This window comes from Phyllobates terribilis, unplaced genomic scaffold, assembly GCF_046119375.1.
Source record: "Phyllobates terribilis strain yellow unplaced genomic scaffold, ASM4611937v1 Scaffold_376__1_contigs__length_1858288, whole genome shotgun sequence".
NCBI lineage: Eukaryota > Metazoa > Chordata > Amphibia > Anura > Dendrobatidae > Phyllobates > Phyllobates terribilis.
In genome coordinates, this window is record NW_027363136.1 from 1,668,194 (window position 1) to 1,694,935 (window position 26,742).

At 44.2% G+C, this 26,742-nt stretch overlaps 16 non-coding genes across 16 annotated transcripts; all 16 read right to left on the reverse strand.

Annotated features, from left to right (window-relative positions):
- Nucleotides 1-4,679: 4,679 nt before the first annotated feature.
- On the reverse strand, nucleotides 4,680-4,870 carry LOC141223301 (U2 spliceosomal RNA). The gene has a single exon (XR_012290932.1). It is a non-coding gene; the product is annotated as a U2 spliceosomal RNA (small nuclear RNA).
- Nucleotides 4,871-5,985: 1,115 nt separating this feature from the next.
- LOC141223302 (U2 spliceosomal RNA) lies at nucleotides 5,986-6,176 on the reverse strand. Its single transcript, XR_012290933.1, has one exon. It is a non-coding gene; the product is annotated as a U2 spliceosomal RNA (small nuclear RNA).
- A 1,115-nt stretch (nucleotides 6,177-7,291) lies between these two features.
- On the reverse strand, nucleotides 7,292-7,482 carry LOC141223303 (U2 spliceosomal RNA). Its single transcript, XR_012290934.1, has one exon. It is a non-coding gene; the product is annotated as a U2 spliceosomal RNA (small nuclear RNA).
- Nucleotides 7,483-8,600: 1,118 nt separating this feature from the next.
- On the reverse strand, nucleotides 8,601-8,791 carry LOC141223304 (U2 spliceosomal RNA). Its single transcript, XR_012290935.1, has one exon. It is a non-coding gene; the product is annotated as a U2 spliceosomal RNA (small nuclear RNA).
- Nucleotides 8,792-9,909: 1,118 nt separating this feature from the next.
- On the reverse strand, nucleotides 9,910-10,100 carry LOC141223305 (U2 spliceosomal RNA). Its single transcript, XR_012290936.1, has one exon. It is a non-coding gene; the product is annotated as a U2 spliceosomal RNA (small nuclear RNA).
- Nucleotides 10,101-11,215: 1,115 nt separating this feature from the next.
- LOC141223306 (U2 spliceosomal RNA) lies at nucleotides 11,216-11,406 on the reverse strand. The gene has a single exon (XR_012290937.1). It is a non-coding gene; the product is annotated as a U2 spliceosomal RNA (small nuclear RNA).
- A 1,112-nt stretch (nucleotides 11,407-12,518) lies between these two features.
- Nucleotides 12,519-12,718, reverse strand: LOC141223512 (U2 spliceosomal RNA). The gene has a single exon (XR_012291116.1). It is a non-coding gene; the product is annotated as a U2 spliceosomal RNA (small nuclear RNA).
- Nucleotides 12,719-15,156: 2,438 nt separating this feature from the next.
- LOC141223307 (U2 spliceosomal RNA) lies at nucleotides 15,157-15,347 on the reverse strand. Its single transcript, XR_012290938.1, has one exon. It is a non-coding gene; the product is annotated as a U2 spliceosomal RNA (small nuclear RNA).
- A 1,115-nt stretch (nucleotides 15,348-16,462) lies between these two features.
- On the reverse strand, nucleotides 16,463-16,653 carry LOC141223400 (U2 spliceosomal RNA). The gene has a single exon (XR_012291028.1). It is a non-coding gene; the product is annotated as a U2 spliceosomal RNA (small nuclear RNA).
- A 1,121-nt stretch (nucleotides 16,654-17,774) lies between these two features.
- Nucleotides 17,775-17,965, reverse strand: LOC141223308 (U2 spliceosomal RNA). Its single transcript, XR_012290939.1, has one exon. It is a non-coding gene; the product is annotated as a U2 spliceosomal RNA (small nuclear RNA).
- A 1,112-nt stretch (nucleotides 17,966-19,077) lies between these two features.
- On the reverse strand, nucleotides 19,078-19,268 carry LOC141223389 (U2 spliceosomal RNA). The gene has a single exon (XR_012291017.1). It is a non-coding gene; the product is annotated as a U2 spliceosomal RNA (small nuclear RNA).
- Nucleotides 19,269-20,383: 1,115 nt separating this feature from the next.
- Nucleotides 20,384-20,574, reverse strand: LOC141223309 (U2 spliceosomal RNA). The gene has a single exon (XR_012290940.1). It is a non-coding gene; the product is annotated as a U2 spliceosomal RNA (small nuclear RNA).
- A 1,115-nt stretch (nucleotides 20,575-21,689) lies between these two features.
- LOC141223310 (U2 spliceosomal RNA) lies at nucleotides 21,690-21,880 on the reverse strand. The gene has a single exon (XR_012290941.1). It is a non-coding gene; the product is annotated as a U2 spliceosomal RNA (small nuclear RNA).
- A 1,115-nt stretch (nucleotides 21,881-22,995) lies between these two features.
- LOC141223401 (U2 spliceosomal RNA) lies at nucleotides 22,996-23,186 on the reverse strand. The gene has a single exon (XR_012291029.1). It is a non-coding gene; the product is annotated as a U2 spliceosomal RNA (small nuclear RNA).
- Nucleotides 23,187-24,307: 1,121 nt separating this feature from the next.
- On the reverse strand, nucleotides 24,308-24,498 carry LOC141223313 (U2 spliceosomal RNA). The gene has a single exon (XR_012290943.1). It is a non-coding gene; the product is annotated as a U2 spliceosomal RNA (small nuclear RNA).
- Nucleotides 24,499-25,613: 1,115 nt separating this feature from the next.
- LOC141223476 (U2 spliceosomal RNA) lies at nucleotides 25,614-25,803 on the reverse strand. Its single transcript, XR_012291094.1, has one exon. It is a non-coding gene; the product is annotated as a U2 spliceosomal RNA (small nuclear RNA).
- Nucleotides 25,804-26,742: the final 939 nt, after the last annotated feature.

Below are 26,742 nucleotides of genomic sequence, written 5' to 3' on the forward strand. Positions count from 1 at the left end.
GCCACACTCTCACTCACCACTACTACATCATCCATATATCCTAAGACTTTCACAGTCATTCCACCACTCCCTGGCACTAACAAACCACGCACCACTTTCTCTTTCCGAATCATACACAGCAGTGGCTCAATCACACACACAAATAATACCGGTGACATGGGACAACCTTGCCTCACACCAGACCTAATACACACTTTCTCACTCAAAAACCCATTCACCAGAAATTCACTCATCACCTCCCCATACAATCCTCTCACGGCACGCACAAATTTCTCCGGAAAACCCATTCTACGCAAAACCTCAAATAGAAACACATGAGACACGCGATCAAACGCCTTTTCAAAGTCAACAGCCATCACCATACACTTCTGCTTTCTTACTTTACAATCCCACAACACATCTCTTAAAAGACACAGATTATCCGTCATACATCTACCAGGCACTGCACACACTTGATCTTTACCAATCACATCAGCTACAACCACACGCATCCGACACGCCAAAATTTTACTGAATACCTTGTAATCGGCGTTCAGAAGCGTAATTGGCCTCCAATTACTCAAACACCTTTTATCCCCTTTCTTATGGATTAAGACCACCACTCCCTCCTTCATTGAACCCGCAAGCATCCCATTCTCCCACATAAACTGACACACTTCCACTAAATCCATACCCATCACTTCCCACATCATAACATATAGCTCCACAGGCAAACCATCCTTCCCAGGCGTCACATTTTTCCTTGCACCAAACACCGCTTTCTTAACTTCCTCCTCAATCACTGCCTCACATAGACCAGAACATCCATCCTTATCCACCTTACAATCCAAAGTCTTAAGCACTTCTTCTTTCAAACTCTTATCCACCCACTTCCTGCCAAACAACTCAGCATAAAACGTGACCACTTCCTTCATTACATCCTCCCCACTCACACAAACACCATCCACATCAAAAATCTCCTCCATACCCTCCTTCTTACCATTTATTTTTTTAAAGAAATATCTTGAACACTTTCCATCTTTATCAAGATGGACCACCTTTGACCTAAAAATTATTTCCCTTCCCTTCCTCTCCAAAGTCCTCTTCAAATCCTCTCTCGCACTTCTTAACAAATCATCCACATCCACACCACACATCCTCATTTTCTCTAGCCATTCCACTCTCATCATTAAATCTTTATATTGACTCCTAACCATGGTAGCCTTTTTATAGCCCCATCGACGAAAAAACTTTTGCACTTCATACTTCATCCAATCCCACCACACCAACACACTTTCAAACTTACTCTTTTGAGATTTACACCAACTATATTTTTTCTTAAAATCATTCACAATTCTCTCATCCTCAAGCAAACTCACATTCAATTTGCACACACCTCTCCCATGCACCCGCCTTAAATCCCCTCTAAAACCACCTTTCAGGCACACATGGTCCGAAAAAGGAACTGAAAATTGAGAAAAACCATCACATATTATATTTTTAGAAAAAAACATCCTATCAATCCTAGATGTTATCCCACCCCTGTCAGCTTTATAGGTTGGTGGTGGTGGCTTCCCCAAATAAACCTCAGCAGCATCAAAAAAGAAAAAATCAGAAATAATGTTTGCCAATTTTTTTCCTGAGGCATCAACTTTCCCCTCAGTTACACAGTTAAAATCACCTGTTACTATCACAGGGATCCTACCAGGTAATTCTAAACATAATTTATCTAATAAACTTAACCTGTCTTCTTTTTTTGTAGGACCATAAATATTTATAATTTTAACTTTCCACCCCCTCCCACACACAACTGCAGAGATGCAACGACCCACCTCTATTACCTTATAATATTCAAAAACAAAATTTCTATTATTTAATACTATCCCAACTCCATCATTTTTATTCCCACTAGAGCCAGACCAGATATGCTGGCCATATGGCCAATCAGCGTCTTCCAGGGGTTCTTCTATACCACACTCCTGTAGACACATAATATCAAAAGAATGGTTATGTAAGAAGTCCAGAATCACAGATCTTCTAACTCTAGACTTTAAAAGTCTTACATTAAGGGACGCAATGTCCCAATTTGGTTTAGAGACCATTCTTTGGCTCAAAAACCAGAAACACCAGTCTCAGCAAAAAAACATGCCTTCCTTATCCTTTGTCATCCGGCGAACTCCCACTTAGCTGAAAGATAGTGGACTCCAAATTCTCCTCCAGGTAAGCCGTTGACGCAGGAGAAAGAGAAACCACTGGGTAATCCCGCTCACTCACCGGACTTGCCACGCATTGGCTACTTGATGGTTCAGACAACCGGGCCCTTTTATTCTTAGCGCGGTCCGGTTCCTCAGAAGACCTCACCCCAGTCTCAGTGAAGTCTCCTTGACCTCCAGCTCCCTCTTCATCCATACTTTCACTGCTCCAACTGAGACCTGGGTCCCCTGGGATTTCCAAGGCTCCCTCACGTTCTTCACAAAAGGAGTCAATGAAACCCCCCTGATAGGAAGAAATGTCCATCTCAGCTGCCAGAACCTCTTCCACTCTCCCGGGCTCCACCAGTAGGTCAGCAGACGCCCTCACTGGAGCAGTCTCCACACGCTGTTCCACTACCTTCACCCTGGAAGAAACTGCGGCCTCAGGTGCCACACTCTTAGGCCTCGGAGAGTTCGAGACCACCTCAGAGTATGCCCTTGCCTTGCCCTCGTTCGCACGACGAGTACAATCCTTAAAGGCATGCCCCTCCATACCACAAGCATTGCAAACAATTGGATTGGTACAGTCCTTATCAACATGCCCACTTTGGTTGCACTTGGAGCAAACAGGCACAGCAGTACAAACCTCTTGTAAGTGTCCGTACTTCTTACATTTCCTGCAAAAAACTGGGGCCTCAGGAAAGAAGAGAATACCCCTATCTCTCCCGATAGAGAAACTTTGGGGAGGGTAATGAACACCTCCAGGCTCCGAAGAACTTTCCCCAAATCTGACAAAATATCTGTATTTGCCAGTCCATAAGTTCTCCTCGTTCATGATTTTGTGACTGTTGCTCACAAAGTCACAATGCCTCTTAAGAAAAGTCGCAATGTCATGTTCGTGCACAAAGGGATTATACATAAATATGACTAGGGGAACATCACCTTTGGAGTACAAGACTGTAAAAGTCAAACCATGCAAGGTTGGATTCTTCTCCTGCTCCCTCAACTTCTTATACAGGTTCCGGCAAGCCGCCATAGATTGTAGCACCAAGACATACCGTCCTTCTTTCCGGGATTCCTGCAGGCAGACGATGTTTTCTCTTGTCACTTCCAGGATTTTGAAGATCACCTCGTGCACCATATACGACAGATTGAAACGCTCTCTGACAGCAGCATCAACTTCAATGCGGAATGCATTGCGAACCCGATTGTCATCGGTCCCAGCATAGCGTATCTTCACGCCCATTATGATCACTCTCTCGTTCCTCCTCGTTCTCCCCCTAAAGCAGCAACCGGCTTAAGCCATCAAGATGGCGATGCCGGAAGGCCAAGGGAAAACACTCAAGGACCCCAGACAAGACACTTGGTCTTAGCCAAAAGGCCGAGAAGCGATAACCAGAATTGGTTTCAAACTACGGAGCCACCCAAGGATCCTGAAAAGTCCATTTGTGGAGATGAGCTCCTGGACTCCCGTTAAGAAGACATGTTGTCAACCTCTAGATCCCTTACATGCCTGCACTTTTCGGCTTGCTGCTGCTGCAATCCACGCGTTTTAGATCTGCATAACTCCACCTCTTTAAACACAGCACCTTCACCCCCTGCTGTTCCCACCCGCCTCAACACCGTTGGAAGGGAGGAGAACCAATTAAGGCGGGGGGTGGGGTGGAACGAGCAGCTGTCTACCCTTAGCAGGAGGGCTCCTGATTACATACCTCTCCTGCTGCTGCTGCTGCTGGCTGTCCAGCAGCAGACTGAAGGTGGCTGCTGCTGTGCACAGGTATATAAAGGCTCAGAGCCTATTATGACACGCGCAGCCAGCGTTCCATTGCCACATTCCATCTACTGCAGGCAGGATACCTGGCTGGCTGAATGTCGCTGAGAAGCTCACAGAGACCGCCATAAGCAACAGTTTAACAGAATGCCACAGACTAATCAACCAAACTTTTTGGGTTGGGTTCTCTTTTATAGTCTGCAGGCATTAAATGAAAGAAGTCAGTGTTCCAGCAGAAGGAGACAACGTTTCAGAAAAGGCATTGTAGCAAACCAAAAAAGAAATTTTAAGCGCAGCAGAGTAACCAGCGCACATACCTGTTAGCTCAGGTGAGTTTAAAAGGCTGCTGTTGATAACAAGGGCATTTGCTAAATAGATGGTGTGTGTGCAACAATATACTGAAAGGTCAATTATATTGTGCAGCTTATCTCACCACCTGTAGTTATTTAGGTGAAAGCTCCAAAATGCTTGCCTAATATGTCTGTTTATCCAAAAGGAAGTAAAAAGGGAGAGCTAGAAAGATAGCATTGCATCACATTACATGGCAATGCAATGCACAGTTGCTGAAGTTGAACCAAAATGAGCTTGTAATCTGGCTTCTGCAACTTTGAACATGAAAAATCCAATGAGGAGAAGAAAAGCAAAGCCAAAGAGTCCATCCCAAAATCCGACAAACAAGCAAAATGAACAAAAAACATTGAATTCAATTCTTTCTGATTTTAGAAACTGCATTAAAGAAGGGGTGCACCGGTCCTGGAGATACTGCAATACCAGGTCAATGCGTGGAGTGGACAGAGCAAGCTCTTTTTCCATCTCCCTGTTCTAAAAATCCATTTAATATATGGTCCCCAGATAGGGGACGTATCAGATATTAAACTGATAAGAACAGATACTACACTTGATCTTAGCCAAAAGGCCGAGAAGCGATAACCAGAATTGGTTTCAAACTACGGAGCCACCCAAGGATCCTGAAAAGTCCATTTGTGGAGATGAGCTCCTGGACTCCCGTTAAGAAGACATGTTGTCAACCTCTAGATCCCTTACATGCCTGCACTTTTCGGCTTGCTGCTGCTGCAATCCACGCGTTTTAGATCTGCATAACTCCACCTCTTTAAACACAGCACCTTCACCCCCTGCTGTTCCCACCCGCCTCAACACCGTTGGAAGGGAGGAGAACCAATTAAGGCGGGGGGTGGGGTGGAACGAGCAGCTGTCTACCCTTAGCAGGAGGGCTCCTGATTACATACCTCTCCTGCTGCTGCTGCTGCTGGCTGTCCAGCAGCAGACTGAAGGTGGTTGCTGCTGTGCACAGGTATATAAAGGCTCAGAGCCTATTATGACACGCGCAGCCAGCGTTCCATTGCCACATTCCATCTACTGCAGGCAGGATACCTGGCTGGCTGAATGTCACTGAGAAGCTCACAGAGACCGCCATAAGCAACAGTTTAACAGAATGCCACAGACTAATCAACCAAACTTTTTGGGTTGGGTTCTCTTTTATAGTCTGCAGGCATTAAATGAAAGAAGTCAGTGTTCCAGCAGAAGGAGACAACGTTTCAGAAAAGGCATTGTAGCAAACCAAAAAAGAAATTTTAAGCGCAGCAGAGTAACCAGCGCACATACCTGTTAGCTCAGGTGAGTTTAAAAGGCTGCTGTTGATAACAAGGGCATTTGCTAAATAGATGGTGTGTGTGCAACAATATACTGAAAGGTCAATTATATTGTGCAGCTTATCTCACCACCTGTAGTTATTTAGGTGAAAGCTCCAAAATGCTTGCCTAATATGTCTGTTTATCCAAAAGGAAGTAAAAAGGGAGAGCTAGAAAGATAGCATTGCATCACATTACATGGCAATGCAATGCACAGTTGCTGAAGTTGAACCAAAATGAGCTTGTAATCTGGCTTCTGCAACTTTGAACATGAAAAATCCAATGAGGAGAAGAAAAGCAAAGCCAAAGAGTCCATCCCAAAATCCGACAAACAAGCAAAATGAACAAAAAACATTGAATTCAATTCTTTCTGATTTTAGAAACTGCATTAAAGAAGGGGTGCACCGGTCCTGGAGATACTGCAATACCAGGTCAATGCGTGGAGTGGACAGAGCAAGCTCTTTTTCCATCTCCCTGTTCTAAAAATCCATTTAATATATGGTCCCCAGATAGGGGACGTATCAGATATTAAACTGATAAGAACAGATACTACACTTGATCTTAGCCAAAAGGCCGAGAAGCGATAACCAGAATTGGTTTCAAACTACGGAGCCACCCAAGGATCCTGAAAAGTCCATTTGTGGAGATGAGCTCCTGGACTCCCGTTAAGAAGACATGTTGTCAACCTCTAGATCCCTTACATGCCTGCACTTTTCGGCTTGCTGCTGCTGCAATCCACGCGTTTTAGATCTGCATAACTCCACCTCTTTAAACACAGCACCTTCACCCCCTGCTGTTCCCACCCGCCTCAACACCGTTGGAAGGGAGGAGAACCAATTAAGGCGGGGGGTGGGGTGGAACGAGCAGCTGTCTACCCTTAGCAGGAGGGCTCCTGATTACATACCTCTCCTGCTGCTGCTGCTGCTGGCTGTCCAGCAGCAGACTGAAGGTGGCTGCTGCTGTGCACAGGTATATAAAGGCTCAGAGCCTATTTTGACACGCGCAGCCAGCGTTCCATTGCCACATTCCATCTACTGCAGGCAGGATACCTGGCTGGCTGAATGTCGCTGAGAAGCTCACAGAGACCGCCATAAGCAACAGTTTAACAGAATGCCACAGACTAATCAACCAAACTTTTTGGGTTGGGTTCTCTTTTATAGTCTGCAGGCATTAAATGAAAGAAGTCAGTGTTCCAGCAGAAGGAGACAACGTTTCAGAAAAGGCATTGTAGCAAACCAAAAAAGAAATTTTAAGCGCAGCAGAGTAACCAGCGCACATACCTGTTAGCTCAGGTGAGTTTAAAAGGCTGCTGTTGATAACAAGGGCATTTGCTAAATAGATGGTGTGTGTGCAACAATATACTGAAAGGTCAATTATATTGTGCAGCTTATCTCACCACCTGTAGTTATTTAGGTGAAAGCTCCAAAATGCTTGCCTAATATGTCTGTTTATCCAAAAGGAAGTAAAAAGGGAGAGCTAGAAAGATAGCATTGCATCACATTACATGGCAATGCAATGCACAGTTGCTGAAGTTGAACCAAAATGAGCTTGTAATCTGGCTTCTGCAACTTTGAACATGAAAAATCCAATGAGGAGAAGAAAAGCAAAGCCAAAGAGTCCATCCCAAAATCCGACAAACAAGCAAAATGAACAAAAAACATTGAATTCAATTCTTTCTGATTTTAGAAACTGCATTAAAGAAGGGGTGCACCGGTCCTGGAGATACTGCAATACCAGGTCAATGCGTGGAGTGGACAGAGCAAGCTCTTTTTCCATCTCCCTGTTCTAAAAATCCATTTAATATATGGTCCCCAGATAGGGGACGTATCAGATATTAAACTGATAAGAACAGATACTACACTTGATCTTAGCCAAAAGGCCGAGAAGCGATAACCAGAATTGGTTTCAAACTACGGAGCCACCCAAGGATCCTGAAAAGTCCATTTGTGGAGATGAGCTCCTGGACTCCCGTTAAGAAGACATGTTGTCAACCTCTAGATCCCTTACATGCCTGCACTTTTCGGCTTGCTGCTGCTGCAATCCACGCGTTTTAGATCTGCATAACTCCACCTCTTTAAACACAGCACCTTCACCCCCTGCTGTTCCCACCCGCCTCAACACCGTTGGAAGGGAGGAGAACCAATTAAGGCGGGGGGTGAGGTGGAACGAGCAGCTGTCTACCCTTAGCAGGAGGGCTCCTGATTACATACCTCTCCTGCTGCTGCTGCTGCTGCTGGCTGTCCAGCAGCAGACTGAAGGTGGCTGCTGCTGTGCACAGGTATATAAAGGCTCAGAGCCTATTTTGACACGCGCAGCCAGCGTTCCATTGCCACATTCCATCTACTGCAGGCAGGATACCTGGCTGGCTGAATGTCGCTGAGAAGCTCACAGAGACCGCCATAAGCAACAGTTTAACAGAATGCCACAGACTAATCAACCAAACTTTTTGGGTTGGGTTCTCTTTTATAGTCTGCAGGCATTAAATGAAAGAAGTCAGTGTTCCAGCAGAAGGAGACAACGTTTCAGAAAAGGCATTGTAGCAAACCAAAAAAGAAATTTTAAGCGCAGCAGAGTAACCAGCGCACATACCTGTTAGCTCAGGTGAGTTTAAAAGGCTGCTGTTGATAACAAGGGCATTTGCTAAATAGATGGTGTGTGTGCAACAATATACTGAAAGGTCAATTATATTGTGCAGCTTATCTCACCACCTGTAGTTATTTAGGTGAAAGCTCCAAAATGCTTGCCTAATATGTCTGTTTATCCAAAAGGAAGTAAAAAGGGAGAGCTAGAAAGATAGCATTGCATCACATTACATGGCAATGCAATGCACAGTTGCTGAAGTTGAACCAAAATGAGCTTGTAATCTGGCTTCTGCAACTTTGAACATGAAAAATCCAATGAGGAGAAGAAAAGCAAAGCCAAAGAGTCCATCCCAAAATCCGACAAACAAGCAAAATGAACAAAAAACATTGAATTCAATTCTTTCTGATTTTAGAAACTGCATTAAAGAAGGGGTGCACCGGTCCTGGAGATACTGCAATACCAGGTCAATGCGTGGAGTGGACAGAGCAAGCTCTTTTTCCATCTCCCTGTTCTAAAAATCCATTTAATATATGGTCCCCAGATAGGGGACGTATCAGATATTAAACTGATAAGAACAGATACTACACTTGATCTTAGCCAAAAGGCCGAGAAGCGATAACCAGAATTGGTTTCAAACTACGGAGCCACCCAAGGATCCTGAAAAGTCCATTTGTGGAGATGAGCTCCTGGACTCCCGTTAAGAAGACATGTTGTCAACCTCTAGATCCCTTACATGCCTGCACTTTTCGGCTTGCTGCTGCTGCAATCCACGCGTTTTAGATCTGCATAACTCCACCTCTTTAAACACAGCACCTTCACCCCCTGCTGTTCCCACCCGCCTCAACACCGTTGGAAGGGAGGAGAACCAATTAAGGCGGGGGGTGAGGTGGAACGAGCAGCTGTCTACCCTTAGCAGGAGGGCTCCTGATTACATACCTCTCCTGCTGCTGCTGCTGCTGCTGGCTGTCCAGCAGCAGACTGAAGGTGGCTGCTGCTGTGCACAGGTATATAAAGGCTCAGAGCCTATTATGACACGCGCAGCCAGCGTTCCATTGCCACATTCCATCTACTGCAGGCAGGATACCTGGCTGGCTGAATGTCGCTGAGAAGCTCACAGAGACCGCCATAAGCAACAGTTTAACAGAATGCCACAGACTAATCAACCAAACTTTTTGGGTTGGGTTCTCTTTTATAGTCTGCAGGCATTAAATGAAAGAAGTCAGTGTTCCAGCAGAAGGAGACAACGTTTCAGAAAAGGCATTGTAGCAAACCAAAAAAGAAATTTTAAGCGCAGCAGAGTAACCAGCGCACATACCTGTTAGCTCAGGTGAGTTTAAAAGGCTGCTGTTGATAACAAGGGCATTTGCTAAATAGATGGTGTGTGTGCAACAATATACTGAAAGGTCAATTATATTGTGCAGCTTATCTCACCACCTGTAGTTATTTAGGTGAAAGCTCCAAAATGCTTGCCTAATATGTCTGTTTATCCAAAAGGAAGTAAAAAGGGAGAGCTAGAAAGATAGCATTGCATCACATTACATGGCAATGCAATGCACAGTTGCTGAAGTTGAACCAAAATGAGCTTGTAATCTGGCTTCTGCAACTTTGAACATGAAAAATCCAATGAGGAGAAGAAAAGCAAAGCCAAAGAGTCCATCCCAAAATCCGACAAACAAGCAAAATGAACAAAAAACATTGAATTCAATTCTTTCTGATTTTAGAAACTGCATTAAAGAAGGGGTGCACCGGTCCTGGAGATACTGCAATACCAGGTCAATGCGTGGAGTGGACAGAGCAAGCTCTTTTTCCATCTCCCTGTTCTAAAAATCCATTTAATATATGGTCCCCAGATAGGGGACGTATCAGATATTAAACTGATAAGAACAGATACTACACTTGATCTTAGCCAAAAGGCCGAGAAGCGATAACCAGAATTGGTTTCAAACTACGGAGCCACCCAAGGATCCTGAAAAGTCCATTTGTGGAGATGAGCTCCTGGACTCCCGTTAAGAAGACATGTTGTCAACCTCTAGATCCCTTACATGCCTGCACTTTTCGGCTTGCTGCTGCTGCAATCCACGCGTTTTAGATCTGCATAACTCCACCTCTTTAAACACAGCACCTTCACCCCCTGCTGTTCCCACCCGCCTCAACACCGTTGGAAGGGAGGAGAACCAATTAAGGCGGGGGGTGGGGTGGAACGAGCAGCTGTCTACCCTTAGCAGGAGGGCTCCTGATTACATACCTCTCCTGCTGCTGCTGCTGCTGGCTGTCCAGCAGCAGACTGAAGGTGGCTGCTGCTGTGCACAGGTATATAAAGGCTCAGAGCCTATTATGACACGCGCAGCCAGCTTTCCATTGCCACATTCCATCTACTGCAGGCAGGATACCTGGCTGGCTGAATGTCGCTGAGAAGCTCACAGAGACCGCCATAAGCAACAGTTTAACAGAATGCCACAGACTAATCAACCAAACTTTTTGGGTTGGGTTCTCTTTTATAGTCTGCAGGCATTAAATGAAAGAAGTCAGTGTTCCAGCAGAAGGAGACAACGTTTCAGAAAAGGCATTGTAGCAAACCAAAAAAGAAATTTTAAGCGCAGCAGAGTAACCAGCGCACATACCTGTTAGCTCAGGTGAGTTTAAAAGGCTGCTGTTGATAACAAGGGCATTTGCTAAATAGATGGTGTGTGTGCAACAATATACTGAAAGGTCAATTATATTGTGCAGCTTATCTCACCACCTGTAGTTATTTAGGTGAAAGCTCCAAAATGCTTGCCTAATATGTCTGTTTATCCAAAAGGAAGTAAAAAGGGAGAGCTAGAAAGATAGCATTGCATCACATTACATGGCAATGCAATGCACAGTTGCTGAAGTTGAACCAAAATGAGCTTGTAATCTGGCTTCTGCAACTTTGAACATGAAAAATCCAATGAGGAGAAGAAAAGCAAAGCCAAAGAGTCCATCCCAAAATCCGACAAACAAGCAAAATGAACAAAAAACATTGAATTCAATTCTTTCTGATTTTAGAAACTGCATTAAAGAAGGGGTGCACCGGTCCTGGAGATACTGCAATACCAGGTCAATGCGTGGAGTGGACAGAGCAAGCTCTTTTTCCATCTCCCTGTTCTAAAAATCCATTTAATATATGGTCCCCAGATAGGGGACGTATCAGATATTAAACTGATAAGAACAGATACTACACTTGATCTTAGCCAAAAGGCCGAGAAGCGATAACCAGAATTGGTTTCAAACTACGGAGCCACCCAAGGATCCTGAAAAGTCCATTTGTGAAGATGAGCTCCTGGACTCCCGTTAAGAAGACATGTTGTCAACCTCTAGATCCCTTACATGCCTGCACTTTTCGGCTTGCTGCTGCTGCAATCCACGCGTTTTAGATCTGCATAACTCCACCTCTTTAAACACAGCACCTTCACCCCCTGCTGTTCCCACCCGCCTCAACACCGTTGGAAGGGAGGAGAACCAATTAAGGCGGGGGGTGGGGTGGAACGAGCAGCTGTCTACCCTTAGCAGGAGGGCTCCTGATTACATACCTCTCCTGCTGCTGCTGCTGGCTGTCCAGCAGCAGACTGAAGGTGGCTGCTGCTGTGCACAGGTATATAAAGGCTCAGAGCCTATTATGACACGCGCAGCCAGCGTTCCATTGCCACATTCCATCTACTGCAGGCAGGATACCTGGCTGGCTGAATGTCGCTGAGAAGCTCACAGAGACCGCCATAAGCAACAGTTTAACAGAATGCCACAGACTAATCAACCAAACTTTTTGGGTTGGGTTCTCTTTTATAGTCTGCAGGCATTAAATGAAAGAAGTCAGTGTCCCAGCAGAAGGAGACAACGTTTCAGAAAAGGCATTGTAGCAAACCAAAAAAGAAATTTTAAGCGCAGCAGAGTAACCAGCGCACATACCTGTTAGCTCAGGTGAGTTTAAAAGGCTGCTGTTGATAACAAGGGCATTTGCTAAATAGATGGTGTGTGTGCAACAATATACTGAAAGGTCAATTATATTGTGCAGCTTATCTCACCACCTGTAGTTATTTAGGTGAAAGCTCCAAAATGCTTGCCTAATATGTCTGTTTATCCAAAAGGAAGTAAAAAGGGAGAGCTAGAAAGATAGCATTGCATCACATTACATGGCAATGCAATGCACAGTTGCTGAAGTTGAACCAAAATGAGCTTGTAATCTGGCTTCTGCAACTTTGAACATGAAAAATCCAATGAGGAGAAGAAAAGCAAAGCCAAAGAGTCCATCCCAAAATCCGACAAACAAGCAAAATGAACAAAAAACATTGAATTCAATTCTTTCTGATTTTAGAAACTGCATTAAAGAAGGGGTGCACCGGTCCTGGAGATACTGCAATACCAGGTTAATGCGTGGAGTGGACAGAGCAAGCTCTTTTTCCATCTCCCTGTTCTAAAAATCCATTTAATATATGGTCCCCAGATAGGGGACATATCAGATATTAAACTGATAAGAACAGATTTTTTTTTTTTTTTTTTTTTTTCATTTCCAAACACTCAGAAATTAAGTTTTATAATCTTAAATCATATATCACTAAACTCAAGATTTTAGTTCCATCATCGTGTTTAGATATTATATTTATATTTTTTCATTTGAATTAATATATATAAAGTTAAACATAACAATTCCTTTACAGTTTCAACAGTTTCCAAACAAATCACAACTGACATTACTTCACCCGGTTTCCCAAACTAAATATCCCCTTTTTCCCTTTTACTTTCCTCCCAACAAAACCCCTTAACTTCTTTTCTTCCTCCTCATGCTCTAACCGCATCTGTTCCCAATCATACTCTTCCTCATCATCTCTGAAAGTCACCACCTTCTCCAACACTTTACCCTTTTCCTCTTTTACTTCTTTCTTTTCACCAGATACTTTCCTTGATCCACAATTTTCCTGTACCGTTACCTTTTTCTTCACCTTTAAACTTTCAACTTCTTTTCCCTGCTTATTCTCCTCTATAATTATCGCATCAACTTCCTTCTTCATTTTATCACCAATATCTTCCTTTTGTCCTCCAAAGTTCTTTTCAAAAGTTCCTTTGCTGCTTTCCATGTAACAATACCCAGAACTCCCGTTTACCATAATCCTCCCATTATGCAAATTTTCTTCTCCTGTTGTCCACACCAAAAAACGTCTCTTTCCGTTCCAAATACCAACTTTGTTCCTGTATAATTTCTGAAACTTTACCATCTTACATTTAGATTCCAAAAAAACCATTATCTCCTCTATTTCCACAAACGGATTGTCCATGTAAATTATCACACTCTTCGGTTTCCCCATGAATGATGCACTTACTCCAATTTTCCCAGAATCCTCTTCACTCCAGCATTTGAAAAAATGAATGCACTTTTCCTCAGAAACTAGAGTCACATCACAAACTTTACCTTGCTTTATTTCTTGCATACAGTAGATATCCTTCTCCAAAACTTCATGTTTCCTCAAAATTTCCAGAATCCATTTTTCTTCCAAAAAAGTTTCTTCCGTCTCCCGTTTCACAAAAAAACGTAAGCATCTCTTCTTTTTCCAAAACTCCATCTCAACAATCCGTTTTCCTTCCGTTTTTCCTTTTAATCCTCCAAATGTTGCCACCACAGCTATGTGTGGCGACAGTTGCCCCCCACAGCTATGTGTGGTGACAAGGTGATCGCCTCTCGTTGCCCAGGGACTAATCCGACTCCCTAATAGCAGCAGGGGGGTTTAGCTCCACCGATGAGTGTAGCGATCCCCCCAGGCCAAGGAGCCGGGTACCCCAAGCACCTCCCAGTCAAGACCAAGGCAGCAACCGCTAGATCACTGCACTTGATCTTAGCCAAAAGGCCGAGAAGCGATAACCAGAATTGGTTTCAAACTACGGAGCCACCCAAGGATCCTGAAAAGTCCATTTGTGGAGATGAGCTCCTGGACTCCCGTTAAGAAGACATGTTGTCAACCTCTAGATCCCTTACATGCCTGCACTTTTCGGCTTGCTGCTGCTGCAATCCACGCGTTTTAGATCTGCATAACTCCACCTCTTTAAACACAGCACCTTCACCCCCTGCTGTTCCCACCCGCCTCAACACCGTTGGAAGGGAGGAGAACCAATTAAGGCGGGGGGTGGGGTGGAACGAGCAGCTGTCTACCCTTAGCAGGAGGGCTCCTGATTACATACCTCTCCTGCTGCTGCTGCTGCTGGCTGTCCAGCAGCAGACTGAAGGTGGCTGCTGCTGTGCACAGGTATATAAAGGCTCAGAGCCTATTATGACACGCGCAGCCAGCGTTCCATTGCCACATTCCATCTACTGCAGGCAGGATACCTGGCTGGCTGAATGTCGCTGAGAAGCTCACAGAGACCGCCATAAGCAACAGTTTAACAGAATGCCACAGACTAATCAACCAAACTTTTTGGGTTGGGTTCTCTTTTATAGTCTGCAGGCATTAAATGAAAGAAGTCAGTGTTCCAGCAGAAGGAGACAACGTTTCAGAAAAGGCATTGTAGCAAACCAAAAAAGAAATTTTAAGCGCAGCAGAGTAACCAGCGCACATACCTGTTAGCTCAGGTGAGTTTAAAAGGCTGCTGTTGATAACAAGGGCATTTGCTAAATAGATGGTGTGTGTGCAACAATATACTGAAAGGTCAATTATATTGTGCAGCTTATCTCACCACCTGTAGTTATTTAGGTGAAAGCTCCAAAATGCTTGCCTAATATGTCTGTTTATCCAAAAGGAAGTAAAAAGGGAGAGCTAGAAAGATAGCATTGCATCACATTACATGGCAATGCAATGCACAGTTGCTGAAGTTGAACCAAAATGAGCTTGTAATCTGGCTTCTGCAACTTTGAACATGAAAAATCCAATGAGGAGAAGAAAAGCAAAGCCAAAGAGTCCATCCCAAAATCCGACAAACAAGCAAAATGAACAAAAAACATTGAATTCAATTCTTTCTGATTTTAGAAACTGCATTAAAGAAGGGGTGCACCGGTCCTGGAGATACTGCAATACCAGGTCAATGCGTGGAGTGGACAGAGCAAGCTCTTTTTCCATCTCCCTGTTCTAAAAATCCATTTAATATATGGTCCCCAGATAGGGGACGTATCAGATATTAAACTGATAAGAACAGATACTACACTTGATCTTAGCCAAAAGGCCGAGAAGCGATAACCAGAATTGGTTTCAAACTACGGAGCCACCCAAGGATCCTGAAAAGTCCATTTGTGGAGATGAGCTCCTGGACTCCCGTTAAGAAGACATGTTGTCAACCTCTAGATCCCTTACATGCCTGCACTTTTCGGCTTGCTGCTGCTGCAATCCACGCGTTTTAGATCTGCATAACTCCACCTCTTTAAACACAGCACCTTCACCCCCTGCTGTTCCCACCCGCCTCAACACCGTTGGAAGGGAGGAGAACCAATTAAGGCGGGGGGTGGGGTGGAACGAGCAGCTGTCTACCCTTAGCAAGAGGGCTCCTGATTACATACCTCTCCTGCTACTGCTGCTGCTGGCTGTCCAGCAGCAGACTGAAGGTGGCTGCTGCTGTGCACAGGTATATAAAGGCTCAGAGCCTATTATGACACGCGCAGCCAGCGTTCCATTGCCACATTCCATCTACTGCAGGCAGGATACCTGGCTGGCTGAATGTCGCTGAGAAGCTCACAGAGACCGCCATAAGCAACAGTTTAACAAAATGCCACAGACTAATCAACCAAACTTTTTGGGTTGGGTTCTCTTTTATAGTCTGCAGGCATTAAATGAAAGAAGTCAGTGTTCCAGCAGAAGGAGACAACGTTTCAGAAAAGGCATTGTAGCAAACCAAAAAAGAAATTTTAAGCGCAGCAGAGTAACCAGCGCACATACCTGTTAGCTCAGGTGAGTTTAAAAGGCTGCTGTTGATAACAAGGGCATTTGCTAAATAGATGGTGTGTGTGCAACAATATACTGAAAGGTCAATTATATTGTGCAGCTTATCTCACCACCTGTAGTTATTTAGGTGAAAGCTCCAAAATGCTTGCCTAATATGTCTGTTTATCCAAAAGGAAGTAAAAAGGGAGAGCTAGAAAGATAGCATTGCATCACATTACATGGCAATGCAATGCACAGTTGCTGAAGTTGAACCAAAATGAGCTTGTAATCTGGCTTCTGCAACTTTGAACATGAAAAATCCAATGAGGAGAAGAAAAGCAAAGCCAAAGAGTCCATCCCAAAATCCGACAAACAAGCAAAATGAACAAAAAACATTGAATTCAATTCTTTCTGATTTTAGAAACTGCATTAAAGAAGGGGTGCACCGGTCCTGGAGATACTGCAATACCAGGTCAATGCGTGGAGTGGACAGAGCAAGCTCTTTTTCCATCTCCCTGTTCTAAAAATCCATTTAATATATGGTCCCCAGATAGGGGACGTATCAGATATTAAACTGATAAGAACAGATACTGCACTTGATCTTAGCCAAAAGGCCGAGAAGCGATAACCAGAATTGGTTTCACACTACGGAGCCACCCAAGGATCCTGAAAAGTCCATTTGTGGAGATGAGCTCCTGGACTCCCGTTAAGAAGACATGTTGTCAACCTCTAGATCCCTTACATGCCTGCACTTTTCGGCTTGCTGCTGCTGCAATCCACGCGTTTTAGATCTGCATAACTCCACCTCTTTAAACACAGCACCTTCACCCCCTGCTGTTCCCACCCGCCTCAACACCATTGGAAGGGAGGAGAACCAATTAAGGCGGGGGGTGGGGTGGAACGAGCAGCTGTCTACCCTTAGCAGGAGGGCTCCTGATTACATACCTCTCCTGCTGCTGCTGCTGCTGCTGCTGGCTGTCCAGCAGCAGACTGAAGGTGGCTGCTGCTGTGCACAGGTATATAAAGGCTCAGAGCCTATTATGACACGCGCAGCCAGCGTTCCATTGCCACATTCCATCTACTGCAGGCAGGATACCTGGCTGGCTGAATGTCGCTGAGAAGCTCACAGAGACCGCCATAAGCAACAGTTTAACAGAATGCCACAGACTAATCAACCAAACTTTTTGGGTTGGGTTCTCTTTTATAGTCTGCAGGCATTAAATGAAAGAAGTCAGTGTTCCAGCAGAAGGAGACAACGTTTCAGAAAAGGCATTGTAGCAAACCAAAAAAGAAATTTTAAGCGCAGCAGAGTAACCAGCGCACATACCTGTTAGCTCAGGTGAGTTTAAAAGGCTGCTGTTGATAACAAGGGCATTTGCTAAATAGATGGTGTGTGTGCAACAATATACTGAAAGGTCAATTATATTGTGCAGCTTATCTCACCACCTGTAGTTATTTAGGTGAAAGCTCCAAAATGCTTGCCTAATATGTCTGTTTATCCAAAAGGAAGTAAAAAGGGAGAGCTAGAAAGATAGCATTGCATCACATTACATGGCAATGCAATGCACAGTTGCTGAAGTTGAACCAAAATGAGCTTGTAATCTGGCTTCTGCAACTTTGAACATGAAAAATCCAATGAGGAGAAGAAAAGCAAAGCCAAAGAGTCCATCCCAAAATCCGACAAACAAGCAAAATGAACAAAAAACATTGAATTCAATTCTTTCTGATTTTAGAAACTGCATTAAAGAAGGGGTGCACCGGTCCTGGAGATACTGCAATACCAGGTCAATGCGTGGAGTGGACAGAGCAAGCTCTTTTTCCATCTCCCTGTTCTAAAAATCCATTTAATATATGGTCCCCAGATAGGGGACGTATCAGATATTAAACTGATAAGAACAGATACTACACTTGATCTTAGCCAAAAGGCCGAGAAGCGATAACCAGAATTGGTTTCAAACTACGGAGCCACCCAAGGATCCTGAAAAGTCCATTTGTGGAGATGAGCTCCTGGACTCCCGTTAAGAAGACATGTTGTCAACCTCTAGATCCCTTACATGCCTGCACTTTTCGGCTTGCTGCTGCTGCAATCCACGCGTTTTAGATCTGCATAACTCCACCTCTTTAAACACAGCACCTTCACCCCCTGCTGTTCCCACCCGCCTCAACACCGTTGGAAGGGAGGAGAACCAATTAAGGCGGGGGGTGGGGTGGAACGAGCAGCTGTCTACCCTTAGCAGGAGGGCTCCTGATTACATACCTCTCCTGCTGCTGCTGCTGGCTGTCCAGCAGCAGACTGAAGGTGGCTGCTGCTGTGCACAGGTATATAAAGGCTCAGAGCCTATTATGACACGCGCAGCCAGCGTTCCATTGCCACATTCCATCTACTGCAGGCAGGATACCTGGCTGGCTGAATGTCGCTGAGAAGCTCACAGAGACCGCCATAAGCAACAGTTTAACAGAATGCCACAGACTAATCAACCAAACTTTTTGGGTTGGGTTCTCTTTTATAGTCTGCAGGCATTAAATGAAAGAAGTCAGTGTCCCAGCAGAAGGAGACAACGTTTCAGAAAAGGCATTGTAGCAAACCAAAAAAGAAATTTTAAGCGCAGCAGAGTAACCAGCGCACATACCTGTTAGCTCAGGTGAGTTTAAAAGGCTGCTGTTGATAACAAGGGCATTTGCTAAATAGATGGTGTGTGTGCAACAATATACTGAAAGGTCAATTATATTGTGCAGCTTATCTCACCACCTGTAGTTATTTAGGTGAAAGCTCCAAAATGCTTGCCTAATATGTCTGTTTATCCAAAAGGAAGTAAAAAGGGAGAGCTAGAAAGATAGCATTGCATCACATTACATGGCAATGCAATGCACAGTTGCTGAAGTTGAACCAAAATGAGCTTGTAATCTGGCTTCTGCAACTTTGAACATGAAAAATCCAATGAGGAGAAGAAAAGCAAAGCCAAAGAGTCCATCCCAAAATCCGACAAACAAGCAAAATGAACAAAAAACATTGAATTCAATTCTTTCTGATTTTAGAAACTGCATTAAAGAAGGGGTGCACCGGTCCTGGAGATACTGCAATACCAGGTTAATGCGTGGAGTGGACAGAGCAAGCTCTTTTTCCATCTCCCTGTTCTAAAAATCCATTTAATATATGGTCCCCAGATAGGGGACATATCAGATATTAAACTGATAAGAACAGATACTACACTTGATCTTAGCCAAAAGGCCGAGAAGCGATAACCAGAATTGGTTTCAAACTACGGAGCCACCCAAGGATCCTGAAAAGTCCATTTGTGGAGATGAGCTCCTGGACTCCCGTTAAGAAGACATGTTGTCAACCTCTAGATCCCTTACATGCCTGCACTTTTCGGCTTGCTGCTGCTGCAATCCACGCGTTTTAGATCTGCATAACTCCACCTCTTTAAACACAGCACCTTCACCCCCTGCTGTTCCCACCCGCCTCAACACCGTTGGAAGGGAGGAGAACCAATTAAGGCGGGGGGTGGGGTGGAACGAGCAGCTGTCTACCCTTAGCAGGAGGGCTCCTGATTACATACCTCTCCTGCTGCTGCTGCTGCTGGCTGTCCAGCAGCAGACTGAAGGTGGCTGCTGCTGTGCACAGGTATATAAAGGCTCAGAGCCTATTATGACACGCGCAGCCAGCGTTCCATTGCCACATTCCATCTACTGCAGGCAGGATACCTGGCTGGCTGAATGTCGCTGAGAAGCTCACAGAGACCGCCATAAGCAACAGTTTAACAGAATGCCACAGACTAATCAACCAAACTTTTTGGGTTGGGTTCTCTTTTATAGTCTGCAGGCATTAAATGAAAGAAGTCAGTGTTCCAGCAGAAGGAGACAACGTTTCAGAAAAGGCATTGTAGCAAACCAAAAAAGAAATTTTAAGCGCAGCAGAGTAACCAGCGCACATACCTGTTAGCTCAGGTGAGTTTAAAAGGCTGCTGTTGATAACAAGGGCATTTGCTAAATAGATGGTGTGTGTGCAACAATATACTGAAAGGTCAATTATATTGTGCAGCTTATCTCACCACCTGTAGTTATTTAGGTGAAAGCTCCAAAATGCTTGCCTAATATGTCTGTTTATCCAAAAGGAAGTAAAAAGGGAGAGCTAGAAAGATAGCATTGCATCACATTACATGGCAATGCAATGCACAGTTGCTGAAGTTGAACCAAAATGAGCTTGTAATCTGGCTTCTGCAACTTTGAACATGAAAAATCCAATGAGGAGAAGAAAAGCAAAGCCAAAGAGTCCATCCCAAAATCCGACAAACAAGCAAAATGAACAAAAAACATTGAATTCAATTCTTTCTGATTTTAGAAACTGCATTAAAGAAGGGGTGCACCGGTCCTGGAGATACTGCAATACCAGGTCAATGCGTGGAGTGGACAGAGCAAGCTCTTTTTCCATCTCCCTGTTCTAAAAATCCATTTAATATATGGTCCCCAGATAGGGGACGTATCAGATATTAAACTGATAAGAACAGATACTACACTTGATCTTAGCCAAAAGGCCGAGAAGCGATAACCAGAATTGGTTTCAAACTACGGAGCCACCCAAGGATCCTGAAAAGTCCATTTGTGGAGATGAGCTCCTGGACTCCCGTTAAGAAGACATGTTGTCAACCTCTAGATCCCTTACATGCCTGCACTTTTCGGCTTGCTGCTGCTGCAATCCACGCGTTTTAGATCTGCATAACTCCACCTCTTTAAACACAGCACCTTCACCCCCTGCTGTTCCCACCCGCCTCAACACCGTTGGAAGGGAGGAGAACCAATTAAGGCGGGGGGTGGGGTGGAACGAGCAGCTGTCTACCCTTAGCAAGAGGGCTCCTGATTACATACCTCTCCTGCTACTGCTGCTGCTGGCTGTCCAGCAGCAGACTGAAGGTGGCTGCTGCTGTGCACAGGTATATAAAGGCTCAGAGCCTATTATGACACGCGCAGCCAGCGTTCCATTGCCACATTCCATCTACTGCAGGCAGGATACCTGGCTGGCTGAATGTCGCTGAGAAGCTCACAGAGACCGCCATAAGCAACAGTTTAACAGAATGCCACAGACTAATCAACCAAACTTTTTGGGTTGGGTTCTCTTTTATAGTCTGCAGGCATTAAATGAAAGAAGTCAGTGTTCCAGCAGAAGGAGACAACGTTTCAGAAAAGGCATTGTAGCAAACCAAAAAAGAAATTTTAAGCGCAGCAGAGTAACCAGCGCACATACCTGTTAGCTCAGGTGAGTTTAAAAGGCTGCTGTTGATAACAAGGGCATTTGCTAAATAGATGGTGTGTGTGCAACAATATACTGAAAGGTCAATTATATTGTGCAGCTTATCTCACCACCTGTAGTTATTTAGGTGAAAGCTCCAAAATGCTTGCCTAATATGTCTGTTTATCCAAAAGGAAGTAAAAAGGGAGAGCTAGAAAGATAGCATTGCATCACATTACATGGCAATGCAATGCACAGTTGCTGAAGTTGAACCAAAATGAGCTTGTAATCTGGCTTCTGCAACTTTGAACATGAAAAATCCAATGAGGAGAAGAAAAGCAAAGCCAAAGAGTCCATCCCAAAATCCGACAAACAAGCAAAATGAACAAAAAACATTGAATTCAATTCTTTCTGATTTTAGAAACTGCATTAAAGAAGGGGTGCACCGGTCCTGGAGATACTGCAATACCAGGTCAATGCGTGGAGTGGACAGAGCAAGCTCTTTTTCCATCTCCCTGTTCTAAAAATCCATTTAATATATGGTCCCCAGATAGGGGACGTATCAGATATTAAACTGATAAGAACAGATACTACACTTGATCTTAGCCAAAAGGCCGAGAAGCGATAACCAGAATTGGTTTCAAACTACGGAGCCACCCAAGGATCCTGAAAAGTCCATTTGTGGAGATGAGCTCCTGGACTCCCGTTAAGAAGACATGTTGTCAACCTCTAGATCCCTTACATGCCTGCACTTTTCGGCTTGCTGCTGCTGCAATCCACGCGTTTTAGATCTGCATAACTCCACCTCTTTAAACACAGCACCTTCACCCCCTGCTGTTCCCACCCGCCTCAACACCGTTGGAAGGGAGGAGAACCAATTAAGGCGGGGGGTGGGGTGGAACGAGCAGCTGTCTACCCTTAGCAGGAGGGCTCCTGATTACATACCTCTCCTGCTGCTGCTGCTGCTGGCTGTCCAGCAGCAGACTGAAGGTGGCTGCTGCTGTGCACAGGTATATAAAGGCTCAGAGCCTATTATGACACGCGCAGCCAGCGTTCCATTGCCACATTCCATCTACTGCAGGCAGGATACCTGGCTGGCTGAATGTCGCTGAGAAGCTCACAGAGACCGCCATAAGCAACAGTTTAACAGAATGCCACAGACTAATCAACCAAACTTTTTGGGTTGGGTTCTCTTTTATAGTCTGCAGGCATTAAATGAAAGAAGTCAGTGTTCCAGCAGAAGGAGACAACGTTTCAGAAAAGGCATTGTAGCAAACCAAAAAAGAAATTTTAAGCGCAGCAGAGTAACCAGCGCACATACCTGTTAGCTCAGGTGAGTTTAAAAGGCTGCTGTTGATAACAAGGGCATTTGCTAAATAGATGGTGTGTGTGCAACAATATACTGAAAGGTCAATTATATTGTGCAGCTTATCTCACCACCTGTAGTTATTTAGGTGAAAGCTCCAAAATGCTTGCCTAATATGTCTGTTTATCCAAAAGGAAGTAAAAAGGGAGAGCTAGAAAGATAGCATTGCATCACATTACATGGCAATGCAATGCACAGTTGCTGAAGTTGAACCAAAATGAGCTTGTAATCTGGCTTCTGCAACTTTGAACATGAAAAATCCAATGAGGAGAAGAAAAGCAAAGCCAAAGAGTCCATCCCAAAATCCGACAAACAAGCAAAATGAACAAAAAACATTGAATTCAATTCTTTCTGATTTTAGAAACTGCATTAAAGAAGGGGTGCACCGGTCCTGGAGATACTGCAATACCAGGTCAATGCGTGGAGTGGACAGAGCAAGCTCTTTTTCCATCTCCCTGTTCTAAAAATCCATTTAATATATGGTCCCCAGATAGGGGACGTATCAGATATTAAACTGATAAGAACAGATACTGCACTTGATCTTAGCCAAAAGGCCGAGAAGCGATAACCAGAATTGGTTTCACACTACGGAGCCACCCAAGGATCCTGAAAAGTCCATTTGTGGAGATGAGCTCCTGGACTCCCGTTAAGAAGACATGTTGTCAACCTCTAGATCCCTTACATGCCTGCACTTTTCGGCTTGCTGCTGCTGCAATCCACGCGTTTTAGATCTGCATAACTCCACCTCTTTAAACACAGCACCTTCACCCCCTGCTGTTCCCACCCGCCTCAACACCATTGGAAGGGAGGAGAACCAATTAAGGCGGGGGGTGGGGTGGAACGAGCAGCTGTCTACCCTTAGCAGGAGGGCTCCTGATTACATACCTCTCCTGCTGCTGCTGCTGCTGCTGCTGGCTGTCCAGCAGCAGACTGAAGGTGGCTGCTGCTGTGCACAGGTATATAAAGGCTCAGAGCCTATTATGACACGCGCAGCCAGCGTTCCATTGCCACATTCCATCTACTGCAGGCAGGATACCTGGCTGGCTGAATGTCGCTGAGAAGCTCACAGAGACCGCCATAAGCAACAGTTTAACAGAATGCCACAGACTAATCAACCAAACTTTTTGGGTTGGGTTCTCTTTTATAGTCTGCAGGCATTAAATGAAAGAAGTCAGTGTTCCAGCAGAAGGAGACAACGTTTCAGAAAAGGCATTGTAGCAAACCAAAAAAGAAATTTTAAGCGCAGCAGAGTAACCAGCGCACATACCTGTTAGCTCAGGTGAGTTTAAAAGGCTGCTGTTGATAACAAGGGCATTTGCTAAATAGATGGTGTGTGTGCAACAATATACTGAAAGGTCAATTATATTGTGCAGCTTATCTCACCACCTGTAGTTATTTAGGTGAAAGCTCCAAAATGCTTGCCTAATATGTCTGTTTATCCAAAAGGAAGTAAAAAGGGAGAGCTAGAAAGATAGCATTGCATCACATTACATGGCAATGCAATGCACAGTTGCTGAAGTTGAACCAAAATGAGCTTGTAATCTGGCTTCTGCAACTTTGAACATGAAAAATCCAATGAGGAGAAGAAAAGCAAAGCCAAAGAGTCCATCCCAAAATCCGACAAACAAGCAAAATGAACAAAAAACATTGAATTCAATTCTTTCTGATTTTAGAAACTGCATTAAAGAAGGGGTGCACCGGTCCTGGAGATACTGCAATACCAGGTCAATGCGTGGAGTGGACAGAGCAAGCTCTTTTTCCATCTCCCTGTTCTAAAAATCCATTTAATATATGGTCCCCAGATAGGGGACGTATCAGATATTAAACTGATAAGAACAGATACTACACTTGATCTTAGCCAAAAGGCCGAGAAGCGATAACCAGAATTGGTTTCAAACTACGGAGCCACCCAAGGATCCTGAAAAGTCCATTTGTGGAGATGAGCTCCTGGACTCCCGTTAAGAAGACATGTTGTCAACCTCTAGATCCCTTACATGCCTGCACTTTTCGGCTTGCTGCTGCTGCAATCCACGCGTTTTAGATCTGCATAACTCCACCTCTTTAAACACAGCACCTTCACCCCCTGCTGTTCCCACCCGCCTCAACACCGTTGGAAGGGAGGAGAACCAATTAAGGCGGGGGGTGGGGTGGAACGAGCAGCTGTCTACCCTTAGCAGGAGGGCTCCTGATTACATACCTCTCCTGCTGCTGCTGCTGCTGGCTGTCCAGCAGCAGACTGAAGGTGGCTGCTGCTGTGCACAGGTATATAAAGGCTCAGAGCCTGTTATGACACGCGCAGCCAGCGTTCCATTGCCACATTCCATCTACTGCAGGCAGGATACCTGGCTGGCTGAATGTCGCTGAGAAGCTCACAGAGACCGCCATAAGCAACAGTTTAACAGAATGCCACAGACTAATCAACCAAACTTTTTGGGTTGGGTTCTCTTTTATAGTCTGCAGGCATTAAATGAAAGAAGTCAGTGTTCCAGCAGAAGGAGACAACGTTTCAGAAAAGGCATTGTAGCAAACCAAAAAAGAAATTTTAAGCGCAGCAGAGTAACCAGCGCACATACCTGTTAGCTCAGGTGAGTTTAAAAGGCTGCTGTTGATAACAAGGGCATTTGCTAAATAGATGGTGTGTGTGCAACAATATACTGAAAGGTCAATTATATTGTGCAGCTTATCTCACCACCTGTAGTTATTTAGGTGAAAGCTCCAAAATGCTTGCCTAATATGTCTGTTTATCCAAAAGGAAGTAAAAAGGGAGAGCTAGAAAGATAGCATTGCATCACATTACATGGCAATGCAATGCACAGTTGCTGAAGTTGAACCAAAATGAGCTTGTAATCTGGCTTCTGCAACTTTGAACATGAAAAATCCAATGAGGAGAAGAAAAGCAAAGCCAAAGAGTCCATCCCAAAATCCGACAAACAAGCAAAATGAACAAAAAACATTGAATTCAATTCTTTCTGATTTTAGAAACTGCATTAAAGAAGGGGTGCACCGGTCCTGGAGATACTGCAATACCAGGTCAATGCGTGGAGTGGACAGAGCAAGCTCTTTTTCCATCTCCCTGTTCTAAAAATCCATTTAATATATGGTCCCCAGATAGGGGACGTATCAGATATTAAACTGATAAGAACAGATCAGGTTTCAACATATTTTATTAAGTGCGTAAAAGATGGTTTACAATCAAAAACAACAACACAAACAGTACATTATTAAAACACAGAATTCCACCCATAAAAACCCCATATACGATTGGCATCCCTTCTCCCAATACATTTGACATCCCTCAAGTAATAAATATACATCTGGCTAAAAGCAATTTTAAGACAATCCTTCACAGAAATAGCATCACGTTTAAAAAGTAAAATATTGCGTGCCTTCCAAAGGGCGTCTTTAAAACAGTTAATCATACACCAACATATACAATACTGTTGAGGAGTCGGACATTTAAAAAGGCCATATAAAACATATTCATGGTTAAAATCTCTTAAACCGCAAGTCCATTTTAAAAGAATCCCAACTTTGTGCCAAAGTTCCTGTGCAAATGGGCAATTCCACATAAGGTGCAAGGTGGTTTCGTCATAAACACATGAGTCTCTGGGGCATTTTGCTCTGGCCACCAGGCCTCTCCTGTGTTGAAACTCTCTGGTGGGGAGGCACTGGTGGACCACCATCCATGCGATGTCCTTATGTCCATTTGCTAAGAATTTCCCGAAGACATTCTTCCAAACTTGCTTCGATCTCTCTTCTGAGAAATTTACTATGGGGGTCACATCTTCATTCCTCCTCAAAAAAGATAAAAGCTTCTTGCGGTCTTTAAAAATGTCCATATTAAAATCACCAAGGCTATAAAATCGAACAGTCTTTTCTAAGATTGCTTGGTGTTTGGGGGGGCATAGTAAAACAGGGGAATTCAACGACAACTTAAACCATCTTTTAAAAATCATCCCACAAGTATATTTTAAAAAATAACTTAGCGCACTATTACCATTAAAATGTTTGAAACAAAATCAGAAATAATTTAAATACAAATAAATATGTAAGTCGGGGACATCCCTTCCGCCGTTCATTTTATTCTTCCTCATTATTTCTCGCCTTAATTTTTCCATTTTG